Raw genomic sequence first — 15,899 nt, 5'->3', positions numbered from 1 at the left:
CTTATTTGGTTGCTTCCTGTAATGCTGTTACGTGTGTTATGTAGGTCTAACCTGATGATCTCTGTGCCTGGGAGAGGTCTAAAGTGATTATTACTGTGATGACTAAGTTTTTTAAATAGTTATTTATTTATTTTGAGAGAGAGAGAGAGCACAAGTGGGGGAGGGACAGAGAGAGAGAGGGAGAAATAGAATCCCAAGCAAGCTCCACACTGTCAACACAGAGCCTGATGTGGGGCTTAATCTCAGGAGCTGTGAGATTATGACCTGAGCTGAAATCAAGAGCTGGACATTTAACCGACTGAGCCACCCAGGCCCTCCTGTCATAACTAATTTTATAGGCTGTTTGTAAACACGACCCTCCAAAAAATATGTCTCCATTCCAAGAAGTCTATGACTTCCTTTCATTTTGGTTTATCTGCACATGTTATTTTAGTGGTAGGACTGAGGCTTCAACATGTAAAAGTTTGTATTATTGAGAGAAAACATCTGATAAATTCAAGGTCTGAGAATCATTGTTTAAAGCAGTACTACTATAAAAATATGCATCTTATTTTAAATAACATTCATTATACTTTTTCTGTTTAAGGCTTACCACTCATAAAAAGTGTTTCATTCACATTTTAAAAAGTCTAAAATAGTATTCATTTCTTAGGGACAAATGTTTCTGATATATTTTATCTATGAGAAGAGAGAAAGTAAAATCACAAAGATATTGTCTATTATATGATATTAACTTAATTTAGCTCCCTGACTCATATTATTCTTCAAGTGGAAAATTCAACTTCTGGTAGGAATGGAGGTATGGAATTCTAAAGAATAAGCAAGCTTAATTAATTTAAACAAAGAGTAGGGGAAGGTATCTTCTGTATGGTTTTTACTCACAACACTTGTGATACCAAATTGAGTTTTTTTCTTCCACCCAACAGCCAGTTTTCTGACTTTCTTGACATCACTGGGTGTCCTACATTCAATCCAGTTCTAACACCAGCTAGGATTTAGTGCATCCACCAGGTTAAGGGATCAGTCCCACAGGCTTCCCCCTTTTCAGAAGCTAATTACAAGTCTGAGTCACCCATACTTCTGAGGTACTGGCTATACACACTTAGGTTGTTCTCACAACCACCTCCTCAAGTGTGATAATTTGCTAGAACTGCTTATAGAAGTCAGGAAGTCACTTTACTAGTACTGGTTTATTATAAAGTGTATAACTCAGGAATAGCCAAATGAAAAAATGCATAGTGCAAGGTTGGGGGAGGGTTACACCATACACCCTCTCCAGGCATGCCACCCTTCAAGCACCTCAATATGTTCACCAGCTAGAAGTTGTCTATACCCCATTGTTTAGTGGTGTGTGTGTGTGTGTGTGTGTTAGTTCCATTATGTAGGCATGATTGATTAAATTATTGGCCATTGATAATTGAACTTAACCTTTAGCTGCCTTCCCCTCCTCAGATATTTGCAGGTGGGGCTGAAGAATGCTTGTTTGCTCTCATTAAATATTTACTGACTATAGGCCTATAAGCCTGAAAGTGTGAATGAATGAATAAAAAAAAGGATGATGCAAACATTTAAGTAAAATTTACTTTTAATTATGTACTATAAATATTAGTTATAGAAAGTGTTTTTTTACTTGAAAAAAAATTTAAAAACATTTTATTATACTCATTGTGTGCATACATTATATGTGTATATATATATGTGTGTGTTTATATACACATACATAAACACACACACACACACATACACACACACATATATATATGCTTTTTTTGTCACATTTCTGCAAATATTACCTTCTTTTCTTGTATTTGTATGGTTTGCTCTTCCTCTTGAGTGAATTAGCTTTCTTAGACCTCAGTACTAAAACTTACCTTGTTGATAACCTCCTACACTTCAACTTGTCAGGTTTTAAAATTTTATCCTATTCTCTAGGTGATAACCATCTCATCCAAATTAATGTTGTCCATGATTTAAGGAATGAGTTTTCTATCCTAGAATCCCTAAACTCTGAATACATTTCTCACAGCAAACATGGACCTGAATATTAGTATAATGACTTCTGATCCAAAAAAAAAAAAAAAAAAAAAAAAAAAAGAAAAAGACAATGTGGACTCAATACCTGTAATTATCATCCCTGGTATATGAAACAGATGAACCAAGTTCAGTCCCAGTAAGACCTCTTATTTCTTGAATATTTTATGGCCAAAGGTTCTCTGGTTCCCTCAGGAACTGAGCATTTGAGATTGTCCCATATTTACTTGGTTAAGTGTATGTATCTATAGGAGGTTTCAGGCACTTAACAAATGGGTATAATCAGCCCTCAGTCTACCAAAGTTGATGAAAGTTAATGATCTAAGAAAGTAAATGATTTGGAAAAGAATTCTTGCTATTGTGTCCAATAAAGAAGTGCAAAGTTGTATTCATTTAAAATAATATTATAGGGATGCCTGCATGGCTTAGTCATTAAGCATCTGACTCTTGACTTAGGCTCAGGTCATGATGTCATAGTCATGAGATCAAGCCCTATGTGGGGCCCTGTGCTGGGCATGGAGCCTGCTTAAGATTCTGTCTCTCCCTCTGCTCCTCCCCCACATTCTTTCTCTCTCCCTCTCTCAAAAAAATTATAATAATATTACAAATAACATCCACTGTATAAATATACAGCTTCTCTACCCTAGAAATATCCCAGAGACATAATATAGATTAAAAGATATTAAAAATGTTCATACAAATAATGGAATAGAGGCTTGGCCATGCCTCATTGAGCTTAGTATTCTCTCTCTCTCTCTCTTTTTTAATGTTTTATTTATTTTTGAGAGACAGAGAGAGAGAGAGAGAGAGACTGCAAGTGTGGGAGGGTCAGAGAGAGAGGGCAACACAGAATCTGAAGCAGCCTCCAGGCTCAGAGCTGTCAGTATGGAGCCCGATGTGGGGCTTGAACCCACGAACCTCAAGATCATGACCTGAGTTGAAGTTGGCTGCTTAACCAACTGAGGCATCCAGACACCCCACGCTTAGTATTCTAAAACTGGGCAGGCATTTTATAGAACCTTTAGGAAAAATTTTGATGCTGCAAGACCCATAAAAAAAAAAATACTGTTCTGTAATAAGTTTCCTTTAGGATCGTTACCTTAAAATAAGTATATGATATTGAAGAAAATGTATTTGTAGAAGGAAAAGTTATTAAAATAATTACAGGGAAGAATATTTACCTCTGTAATTGTAAAGATTTTTAAAAACTACCATACCAGGAACAAATATGCAAATTTGAGTAAAGCAAATTTATAACATATGCCCCTGTATCCGTGAGATTAGGGTAAATGACATCTACTGTTTCAAGTAAGGCTAGTGTTTTATGATGTATACATAAGAGATAGTTTAGAGAGTTGCAGTGTAGCCTCTCCCTTAAATTGTGAAATGTTGAAAGATTGCTGTTTATAGTTTTCTTCTCCTATTCCCCACTAGACCTTTGAAAGTAAACCAGAAAAATAATTATCAAATAATTAAATTTAAAAAACACTCTTTTTGTAATTTGCATGAGTCTACTTATATTTCAGCTGTTAAGGCCCATCCATCATTCCACAGGTAGTTATTATCCGCTTGCTTGAGATGTACCAGATTACAATGGGAAACAAACATAGCTAGGTACTACATAATGAAAGAGAAATGGAAAATGCTAAAACATTGTAAAGCCTGATTCACATATTATGAAGCTTAAAATTAAGTGAATTAAGATAAAGTTATACAGTAATTATGATACAATTTAGGGCAGAACTCTAAGACTAGTTTATGTCAAGAACAGTGTCCTGTAGTCATCTATAATGCAGAGGCAGACTGACTTGGTTTGCCTTCTGGCTCATCCACCTGCTGGCTGTGTGACCTTGGACTAATTTACTTAGCTTCTCTGTGTCTTGATGTCCTTATCTATAAATGTTTGTAATAATAGTGCTTATCTCCTCAAGTTGTAAAGCACTTAGGACTGTGCCCCATGTTTTTGAAGTAGGAGTTATTGTTATTAGGCGAGAGATCTTAGGTTTGTTTTTAAATAGTGGTTGAAAATAAATATTGGAAGTGGGAATGTTAAGTCTCTGAAAAGCTATGTGCGACTGGAATTAACTATTTTGTTCAAAATGTGGATTTGATTTGTTAAAAATACTGAAAATGCTGGATGTATAAAAACAGAGACTGGCCATTTTCATTATATTACTGATTGATTTTTTTTAATCATTACTATGGCAAGAACATTTGACATGAGTCTACTCTCAAAAAAATTTAAGTGTAGAATACAGTATTATTAAGTATAGGTACAATGTATTGATTGATTTTTAAGATAGTTTAATTCAAAAAACTTTTAATATGAAATCATTTCTATAGAAATAAAAATAACAGATATCTGTGTACATTAAAGCAAAATATATAAAGCAAAAATATAAAAATTTATATGGATTTTTCTGAATATGAGCAGAATATGTCCTTATCCTTAGGATGTATACATGTCTTTAATCAGTTTCTTAGCCACATCTGTCTCTAGTGCTGTGTCAATGGTATTTAACTGAAGAATGTATTATTTTCAATATGGAAAAATTATTTTAATTGTTTTCAGAAAATATTTCCTGCAATATTACTCAGAGTTTTATTTTATGGTTAATAGATTTGAAAGTGTTGACATTTCAGGGTGCTTGGGTAGCTCAGTAGGTTGAGTGTCCAACTCTTGATTTCAACTCAGGTCCTAATCCCAGGGTTGTGAGACAGAGCCCCATGTTGAGCTCTCTGCTGAGCATGGAGACTGCTTACCATTCTCTCTCTCCTTTTGCCCCTATCCTCCACTCACTCTTACTCTCTCTCTCTCTCTCTCTCTAATAAAAAATAAAAAAGAGAATGTCTTGACATTTTCAAAGCTTTTTTTGGAAGATAATAATATCTTAATTGAGGTACTATTTTCTCTGTACCTGCTGAGCACATTCTGCTACATGGGGGATATTTTAGTTCCATATTTAGTATTAAATTTTGTAAATATTTTAGACCAATTATTTTCACAAGTATCTGTCAGAAGTAAGATTCTTCACATACCTTGTATCTTAACAAGTCTTTCATTTTATTTTAATTTTTTTAATGTTTATTTGTGAGAGAAAGGGAGACAGAGCACGAGTGGGGAAGGGACAGAGAAGGAGACACAGAATCTGAAGCAGGTTCCATGCTCTGAGCTGTCAACACAGAGCCTGACGCGGGGCTCGAACTCATTTTCCAAAATCTGTTTAATTTAACATCAGAGTCATCACAAATAAATTTCTGGTTGAAGTCTTATGTGAATTTTTTGAAAATTATAAATTTTCAAAATTTCATCTTCTATTTAGATTGATAAAATATCTCACATTAGTTGATAGCAGTGATACATTATGTATATACGATGGCTAATTCCAAATATATTGCTGACCCCCTTAATTTGTGTTTGTGTGTGTGTGTGTACATATACAAAAATATAGAGATTGAAGTTGACATACATTGTTATGTTAGTTTCAAGCATAAAGCATATTATATATAAGTCTATATATTACACAGTGCTCACCCTGGTGAGTACATTTACCATGTATCGCCATACAAAGTTAATACAGTGTTTTTAACTATATTCCCTATGCTGGAACTTTTCAACTTCTGACTTACTTACTTTATAACTGGAAATGTGTTTTAATCCCCATAACCTAATTTGCTTATCCCTCTAACCCCACTTCTCTGGCAGCCACCAGTTTGTCCTCTATATTTATGAGTCTGTTTCTGTTTGTCTGCTTGCTTTGTTTTTTAGGTTCCACATATAAGGAACACATGAAATCATACACATGAAATCATATGGTACTTGTCTTTCTCTGTCGGATTTATTTCACTTAGCATAATACTCTTCTGTACCCATTCATCTATCATTGGACCCTCAGGTTGCTTCTATATTGGCTATTGTAAATAATGCTGTAATAAACATAGGGGTGCATATATCTTTTCAAATGGGTGTTTTTTTTTTCTTTTTTGAGTAAATACTCAGAAGTGTAATTACTGGATCATATGGCATTTCTATTTTTAATTTTTTGAGGAACCTCCATACTGTTTTCCATAGTGACCACACTAATTTACATTTCTACCAACTGTGCATAAGAGTTCCCTTTTCTCCACATCCTCATCAACACTTGTCATTTCTTGTTTTTTTTGATACTAGCCATTCTGTTATGAGGTAATATCTCATGGTGATTTAGACTTGACATTTCTCTAGTGATTAGTGACATTGAGCATCTTGTCATGTGTCTGTTTGCCATCTGTATGTGTCCTTTGGAAAAATTTCTATTCAGGTTCTCTGCCCATTTTTAAATTGAATTTTGGGTTTTTTGGTGTTGAGTTGTATAAGTTCTTTATATATTTTGGTTATTAACCCCTTATTGGAAATATATGTAAATATTTTCTCTAATTCAGCAAGTTGCTTTTTCATTTTGCTGATTGTTCCCTTCACTATGCAAAACCTTTTTTATTTTGATGTAGCCCCAATAGTTTATTTTTGCTTTTGTTTCCCTTGCCTGAGGAAATGTATCCAGAAAAATTGCTAAGGCTGATGTCCAAGAGATTACTGTCTGTTTTCTTTCAGGATATTTACAGTCTCTGATCTTACGTGTAGGTCGTTTATCCATTTTTAGCTTATTTTTTGTATATGGTCTACATTATTTTGTATGTAGGTGTCCGGTTTTCCCAATACCATGTACTGAAGAGACTTTCTTTTCCTTCTCATATATTCATGCCTTCTTTGTTGTAGATTAATTGATGATACATTATTTTAAATAGTTTTTTAAAAGTTCCATGAAAATAAGATCCACCAAAATTTGTATTCATAACAAGAAAAACACAAGTTTATCTTCAATGCTGATGTTTTAAATTGCATTTGGAACAATCATATAAAGTCAAATATTTATTTCACCATTGAAAGATTAACTTCAAAAAGCTTTATTGCAATAAATTGGTTGAGAACTCAATTTTTTCTTAAATTAACTTTACTGATTTTCTATTTGAAACATTTAACAACAATGATATAAAACTGCTTTCTAAGTTCTGTTAATGAAGCCTACTCATGAATAATTACTAATTCACTTTTCATATGTGTATAGAAAATTATAAATGGACACTATTAATTGAGAATATTCTAATTATGACCCCAATTCATTGTTTACTAAATACTCAGATACATAGGGATTTAATGTTTACATGATTTCTGTGTTCAGGCCTGCAAATTTTGAGATATCATAAAATTTAAAACTGTTTGTGGATTAAAGGCCACTTAAAAGGCAGTAAGTGAGGTTCCTTTTTATTTGTGTTTTTCTGAATGCCAACTGGTGAGAATTACTTGGAAAAACCTAGTGGCTGAAAGCCTACTTATCTACCTGTTGAAAATGTTCAACCCGTAAGAAAATGTCAAAAATATTGACAGAATTTTGTTTTCTTTTTCTTTTATAAATGTTGGAGGGTAGAGCTTAATGCTAAAAGAATCATTTCACACTTTTTTTTTCCAGGCTATATATAAAATCTTAAATACATTCTTCCTGGAAGATAGACTCTAAGAAACACTTCCTTATTTAGTTTCACAGACTGTCACAGACTGTCATCTAATCATCTTCATATCTTTCTCTGAAAAAGAAAAATACACTTAATTCTTGAAACAACCTGAAATCCATAATGGATTTCAATGCTTTAAGATTCAGGTCAACTTTGATTTCTGAATGGCAGCCTTATTTTGTTTTTCTTTTCTTACTCCCTGTTGGGTTATCAATTCATGGTTTTTACTTTTGTGTTAATTTTAAGTGAAGTGTGCAATTATCTCTGAAATATTTTGTATTAAAGCTCTAGAAAATATTTCATTTTGTTGCATCCTTTAAGTAGAAATGAATATCTATCTCTCTGCACCGTGCCTGGGTCAGTGCCTGTCAGTCATTTTATTTGCCTGCCCAATTTGGAGTTGTAGACTAAATTTGACTTTTCTTACAGCTTTTATTTTCTCAGACCTGCTACATCTACCACTTGCGTAAAGTTTCTTTTTGGTGCACATCATTGTTCCTTCTCCTTATCTATATATGTCATTGGGAATTAGAGTAGTTGATTATTACATCATATCTAGACAGAAAGAAAAACAGTGAGAAAGAAAGTGGGAGGAAAGGAAATGAGAGGAAAGGAAACAAAGGGAAGGGAAGGGAAGGGAAGGGAAGGGAAGGGAAGGGAAGGGAAGGAAAGGGAAATAGAAGAAGAAAGGAAGGGAAATAAATGTGTAAATATGTATTTTGAAATACTTTAATATGAAGAGATGGCACCTGGATAGTATGAAGACTCTTCATGTGTGCTAATAAGATAAAAAAAAAAGTAAGTAGGTAATTACCTTTCCTTTAACCATTATTTTCCCATTATTCTAAATCCTCATTGATACATTACTATACTGTATATGGGCCGATAAATCTTATATTTTAAAATGAAATTGTATATACCAATGAAGACCTCAAAGAGTGAGGCAAATGTGAAGTTTTATCTGCTATGAATATCATACAATTGATAGATCTTTAATCATGCCTGCCCCCACCCCTCACTTTTTTTTTTGACAGTTAGTTTGTAATGCTAGACATCCAGTTGGATTTGACATGGTCTTAGGCATGCTACATAATCCTGATTCTTGAGAAGAATCACATTGAATCTTACTATAAATCCTTGTTGATCATTAATTTCATTTTTCTTATTATTGCTTTTATTATTGGCAGAAATAAATTCAGAATTTCATTAGGAACTTCTGATCTCATTCACCTCTGCATGCCTAGAACAATGTCAACATTCACTGGAAGGTTGACAAATGTTCAAAGATGGTATAGTGGATAAATTAAAAGAGAAAAATTGAATACAAATAATGAATTTATTTTGCCTTTATTATAATATACTGTTTATGCTCCTTATTTAAATATACTTTATTTATTATGATCCATAGAAATTCTTAATTTTTAAAAACAATGTTTTGGGGCACCTGGGTGGCTCGGTCGGTTAAGCGTCCGACTTTGGCTCAGGTCATGATCTCACGGTCCGTGAGTTCAAGCCCCGCGTCAGGCTCTGTGCTGACAGCTCAGAGCCTGGAGCCTGTTTCAGATTCTGTGTCTCCCTCTCTCTCTGCCCCTCCCCTGTTCATGCTCTGTCTCTCTCTGTCTCAAAAATAAATAAATGTTAAAAAAATTTTTTTTAAATAAAAAAAAATAAAACCAATGTTTTATGTAAAACCAGAAAAGAAGTGGATGATTTCAGTTCAAGGAAATAGTTATACCATCTGGAATTAGTAGTAATTCTGTTTTTCTAATGTACAGAAACTTCCTGCTGAGGGCATTTCATCTTTTTTTGTTTGTTTTTATCTTACCATTAAAAGAGAGATATTTTAAAACATATTTGGCTCAAGCACTATCAGATTTAGGGAGAGACAGAGAAAGAGAGAGAAGGAAATTATGGGGTAGGATGTAGAATTTTCACAGAAGTCTAGTTGACCATACTTGGAATATGAATAGGGACCAAGAAAGGTTCTGATATTTGGCAGTACTTACTAGGGTTTTTCACATGCGTAGGTTCTTTCAAAGGAACCATCTGGCCCAATGCTGGCTGTGCTGAGTAGAATCTGAGACCATGGTTAGTGTTGCATTGAATCTGACAACCAAAAGTTGCTTCTATTTTTATACTGGTAATTAAGCTACATTGTAGTACTGTTGCATTGATTTATGAAGTTTTGATGATCATATTCCTGTTTTCTGAATGTATCCCTGGATGGTTAATGATAAGATCTCCTGAACTTTCCCTGTGGAAGGCGGTTGAAAAGGGTGGCCAGAATTACTCTACTGAGAAGATCACCCATAAGGAATCACCTCCAAATGAAAGTGTGGAAATTGAGAAGAAGTTGAGAGTGGGGTGAGGGGATGGGTTTAAGCCAGCCAAAAATCAGATAGATAAATGCCACAGAAGGCAACTCAGTCTAATTAAACACTGAGTTTGATTTTAGGAGACTTGAGTTATAGACCACATTCTGCCACTGACTTGGGTAAATTGCTTGACCTTTCTGAACCTAGATTTTCTCATCTCTGAAAAGAGGAGGGGGTGGAAGATTGAATTAGATGCTATAAAAGGTAAATTCCACTGCTAGCGTGCAGTCTGTTCTATACCACCTTTCCAAGTTTTGCCTGATAGTTTCCAAATCCATAATGTCAATAAAAAGAGCTGAAGCCTAACATTAAATTTATATAGGACAAAGGCACATCAGTGCAACTTTAATTAAAGGTGGGAACTTGCTTGGATGTGCTAATTGAGCAAAAGAATGAATGATTTCTGAGTCCAAGATGCAAGATGTTGTTCCATTTAAATGGAAACATTTTTTAAAGTTCCATCAAGGGCTGTTTATTTTTTATGTTATTTCAAAAAGGAAGTCAAAGAATTTTGGACCTGTAAAAAAAAGTTCAAGATACTGACAAGCACTGTATTCTTTGATAGCTACTGTTGAACTCTATGGATATTACTATATCACAATTAGCAAACTGTATTCAATATGTTGGAGTATAATTATTTTTTTAAGTCCTAGTATAGTGCCTAGTATTTAGAAACTCTCGGTATATATTTGTGGAATAAATGAATATGTGTATTTAAAAAAGTAGGTCAACAAATGGTTAAAATTCTGATTTCAATCACATATTCTGGAGACAGTGCCAGACAATTTTGAAAACATTTGGGTAATAGATTGATATTCAGGTTTCATCTGGATCCTTTCCAGCATGAAATCCTTCAGAATAATTGCTATGAAACTGTTGCTGTTTACACAACCATTAAGCAAAAAATTCATTTAAGAAATATTCAATAAGAATATTATAGGTGATGAGGAAATGAATACAGTACTGTTCTTTTGCACTATAAATAGCTTAAACTATGTTCAGGATCTAGTCCCTAGAAATTATTCTGAGACTAGGAAACAGATCAAGGGAATCATTGGCAAACCCTGCAATTTCTTACTGAAAAGTTTGTCATTATGGGCAGACCAAGCCAAGAAGCATGAGAGCAGATGGTGAAATGCCAAGTATAAATAAATTCGTGTCTCTCTCTAGTATCCTAAGCCTAAGGACTTGGATATGGACCAACACATACTACTGTGGACCCACTGAGGAGCAAAAATTATTCAGCAATCATCACAGTAAGGAATGGAATCCTGGAGAGTAATAGCAACACTTCAGCCATCTCCATTACAAATCCTTCATGGTTTCTAGAAGGCCATTTGGAAGGCAGGGAACCTGCCAACGCACTTATGTAAAGTTAGCTCCAACTTCTGAAGATGCCTCAGGAAGAGCCATTCAGAGTATTCCTTTTTTACTTTCTGTTCTTTTGGAATTTCCTACTCATCTGTCCCTGCAGGTTATTTTGAGTATTAAATAAGACAGTTAAATAAGATTACTTTGAAAGATGGAGACTTCTATTTAAAAATTATTTAGTTATACTACTTTTATTATCACAAGTTCTTAATTAAACTCCAATTTTTCTTTGAGGAAATGTCCCTAGAAATAATGAAGTTGGTTAGAGTGGCAATATTTGCAGAAACATGGGCTCTTTCCTTCAAAGAAATAGTGGTGTATATAGATAAAACTTCCAAACATTTTCTAGTATATAATAAAACTTAAAATTTAATATTTCACAGGCAAATTAATTATCTTTTAAATTGATTATATTTGGAAAAGGATAACTGTATTATGTGAAATAACTAAGACCCCTGATTCATTGGATTCTATGATAGAGAAATATACAAGAATCAATCAATTTAAGAGTGAACATAGTAAAATAAGCCTACAAGATTCAATAGAGTAAACAATGATTATATAGTGATGTTCACCTCATGGAAATGAGGCTTATCAATGCAAATTAAATAACTTAAAAATAATTTTCCAAATTGGACCAATAATACAATACCTAAATTGAGAGTAACTATGTAAATGGGAGAATAATAACTTATCCAGTTAGTTTTATTTAAGAAGACAGATACCCCAGGGTTAGAGATTTCCCACTAAGCAATTAGTTTAGTGATTTTTAACCACTTAATCAACAAATGATCCATCTTTACTATTTATTGTGTCCTGTGCTTGAGGCATTGACGTGATAACATAAGGGTTGATATCAAATATGTTTTCAAACATTTGCATATATGTGAGTACATACATAAAGAAACTATATTGTTTTTTGATATTATAGAAAATATGAGAGGTGCCTGGGTGGCTCAGTCGGTTAAGCATCTGACTTTGGCTCAGGTCATGATCCACGGTTCTTGGGTTCGAGCCCCACATCAGCTCTGTGCTGACAGCTTGGAGCCCGGAGCCTGCTTCTGATTCTGTGTCCCCCTCTCTCTCTGTCTGCTCACACTCTGTCTCTCTCTCTCAAAAATAAATAAATGTAAGAAAAGAAATTCAAATATATTTAAAGAAAGAAAATATGAAAGAAACATTATCAGTAAAATTAAATTAAGATGTTTTCTTTCATTTTGTATAATCTATTACAATTCTTCCTAGTTCATTATTTACAATCTTAAATTAGATAGTAATTCTAAAGGCTTATTTTGGGATACTATAACAATATTATTTTTCTCTTACCAAACACAAAGCCAAATCTTCTGATAATGAACATTTTATAAAGTTCTATGAATTATTGTGTGGGAATTGTGCTGAATTGCACTGGTCCCTACTCAACCCATTGTACAGTGGCACACTCATGTAACAACTACTTATTAAATGCCTATCATGTAATAGGCACTGTGCTGAGCATACACAAAGTTAAAACACTGCTCTCAAGAAAATTTCACAATGGTTGAGGGATAATTAGTTTAATAAAGTAGCATGAAATATACAAAATTAAGCATTGGCATTATGAGGTATATAAGCAAGGCAATTAATCATCCATGGTAGCTCAATCTACTGTTTCATTATTTAAGTAGTATTGTGATCCATCAGTATGTGTGTGTGTATATATAACAAATATAAAAATAATTTTAAGTTAAGAGTTGTTGGCAGAAATACTTTTGACTTTAATATGGAAATGATTGTTTCAATCAGTGGTATTTATCCTTGACATATTTTTATTGACATTAAACTTCCTTATTTGAATTGATTATTTATTTTGCACAAGATTTGACGTACTTACCTTAGGAGATGCTAAGGAACTATTATTGAATAGTCTCAACCCACTTAAAAAATACAAAATAAGTATTACTGAGTTTCTTTTTATTTTTTTAGATTTTTAAAAAATATTTATTTATTTTTGAGAGAGAGAGAGCGTGCAATCGGGGAGGGACAGAGAGAGAGGGAGACACAGAATCTAAAGCAGGCTCCAGGCTCTGAGCTGTCAGCACAGAACCTGATGCGGGGCTCGAACTCACAATCCATTAGGTCATGACCTGAGCTGAAGTCGGACACTTAACCGACTAAGCCACTCAGGCGCCCCAGTATTGTTGAGTTTCTTACTAGTCATTTTTCTAAAATATTTTCATTTCTGAGAAGATAGATTTCTATCAAAATATACTATTTGAAATGTTTTTGACTGAAACAATCTTTAGTTCAATTGAATGAATACAGGTATATGCCATATAATACAGTCAAAATATGTTCTAAGTTCCTTTAAATTCATAAGATTGGGAAAAGTGATATATAACAATTTTTTTCCCAATTTACAAAACAAAAATAATTAGGGAAATATTTTAATTGGTGGTGCACTTTTTCATATGCTTTCCTAGAATAAAAACGAGGATTCTGTACTTTCTTTTGATGATTTAGACATTTAATCATACATTCTTATGTATGTGAGTGTGTGTGACATACATATATATCACATTTTTTTGTGTGTACTTACTGCTTGATATGTGTATGTGTGTGTGTAAGACAAATTATTAATAAATTATTATACTTCTATCTTACTGAAGTGTTAAAATCTTTCTCACTAGTATATTAAAATATGCACATTTTCTTATTTAATTATTTGATCAGCCAAGTTAAATGCCGGACTTAAGTTAGATACAGTACAAAGATGAATGGGAAGCAATCTAGGTCTTCCCTTATCCTCTCGTTTATAATAGTAAATCAGGGCATTAGACTGTAATGGTTTTGCAGAGGCTAAAGCATTAACTGCCTGAGTGTTTTGGGGAAAGCGTCATTGATAATTATCTAACTCAGTTCTTAAAATTTGACATATTTTAAATGTACCAAAAATGCATTTAAACTTCACACGTTTGCCAGGATCGCCTCCGATCTTTTGCTTTAAAGAAACAGAATTTAACAATAGCTCTTGAAGCCCGCTTGGCAGCTCTGATTCCCTTTCCCTCCTTTCCTCCCCAGAGATAACTACACCAAGGTTATGTGCAATATTTCCACACAGGCTTTAATACTTTAGCTATATACCTATCCACAAACAATATACTTTGAAATATTTATCAGTTCTCTCATATATAGCACATCTCCTTCTGCAATATGCTTTTCATTCAACATTTTTATATACATTCACATCAATACATGCAGACTATTCATTCATCTTAATTGTTGAATTGAAATATGCTACATATCATATTTTCTTTATCTACTTGCCTAGTGATAACATTTCAAGTACCACACCACTGTAAATAGTGGTTCAGTGAACATTCCTTTGCATGTCTCATTAGATGCATATTCAAGCTTTTTACTAAAACATATATTTAGAAGTGGCATGGCTGGTTCCTGTGACATGTGCACCATCAGCTATTCCAGATATTGCCAACTTGCTTTCCAATTTTAGATCGCACTCAGCATAGCCCACATACTTGATATTCATGAAACTTTTGATTACAGGCAATCTGGTAGATTTGGAGTAAAATGGCAGTGTTTTAACTTGCATTTCCTCAATAGTAACGTGGTTGAGCAAATGTTCTTCTGTTTATTGCCAGTCAGGTTTCCTTCTCTGTAAATGATCTGTTCATATGTTTTCAATTATTTATTTTTTTTCTGTTATGTTTTTCTATCTACAATTCAAATGCTAATCTACGATGACATATATACATATGCATGATCATACATACATATCTTTTTTACACTTTGATTATGGTTTTCTTAGCCATATCAAAGCTTATATATTTTGTATTGTTATCAAATGTATCCAGTTTTTAAAGTTTTCTGAATTTCTATGATTTTAAAACATTTTTTTCTTATCCCACTAGCATAAAGATGTTTTCTTCCAAATTTGTGGTTTTTTTTTTTACATTTAACCTTTAACCAGAATATATGCATTTATATATTAAGTATGTAAATAAGTGTGTGTGTGTGTGTGTGTGTGTGTGTGTGCGTATGAATACCGAGATGCAAGGATCCTTCATGTGTTTTTGTTTTTCCTCCAACTGGATGGCCAGTTGTCAAAGAATAGTTTCAAAAATAATTCTTACACTCACCTACTGGTTTGAAGTGCTCATTTTATTACATGTCAGATTCCATATGTGCATCCATTTGATTTGAAAACACTAATGCTATTCCTTCTATCTACATTTCTTTTTCTATTCCATTGCAAACACCACTCTATTTTAATTATTATGGATATTAAATATTGGTTTTCCTTTCCTCTTTTTTTCCTGAGAGAATATTTTGATTCTCCTAACATATTTTCCTTGTAAAGAATTTTCCTTATAAATTTCAGCATCATCTTGATGTTTTTATTGGCAATGATTTGTTGAAAATGGATTGAGAAGCAATTGACTCTTTACAATGTTAGGTCTTAATATCCACTAATATTGCATCTTTTTATTTATTGGGTTTTTATATCCTTCAATGAAGTTTAATTTTCATATAGAAGCCTTACATATATATTGTTATAGCTATTCTTAGGTA

Source organism: Panthera leo, chromosome B4, assembly GCF_018350215.1.
Source record: "Panthera leo isolate Ple1 chromosome B4, P.leo_Ple1_pat1.1, whole genome shotgun sequence".
In the NCBI taxonomy this organism is placed as follows: Eukaryota; Metazoa; Chordata; class Mammalia; order Carnivora; family Felidae; genus Panthera; species Panthera leo.
Note: the sequence above shows the minus strand (reverse complement) of the source record.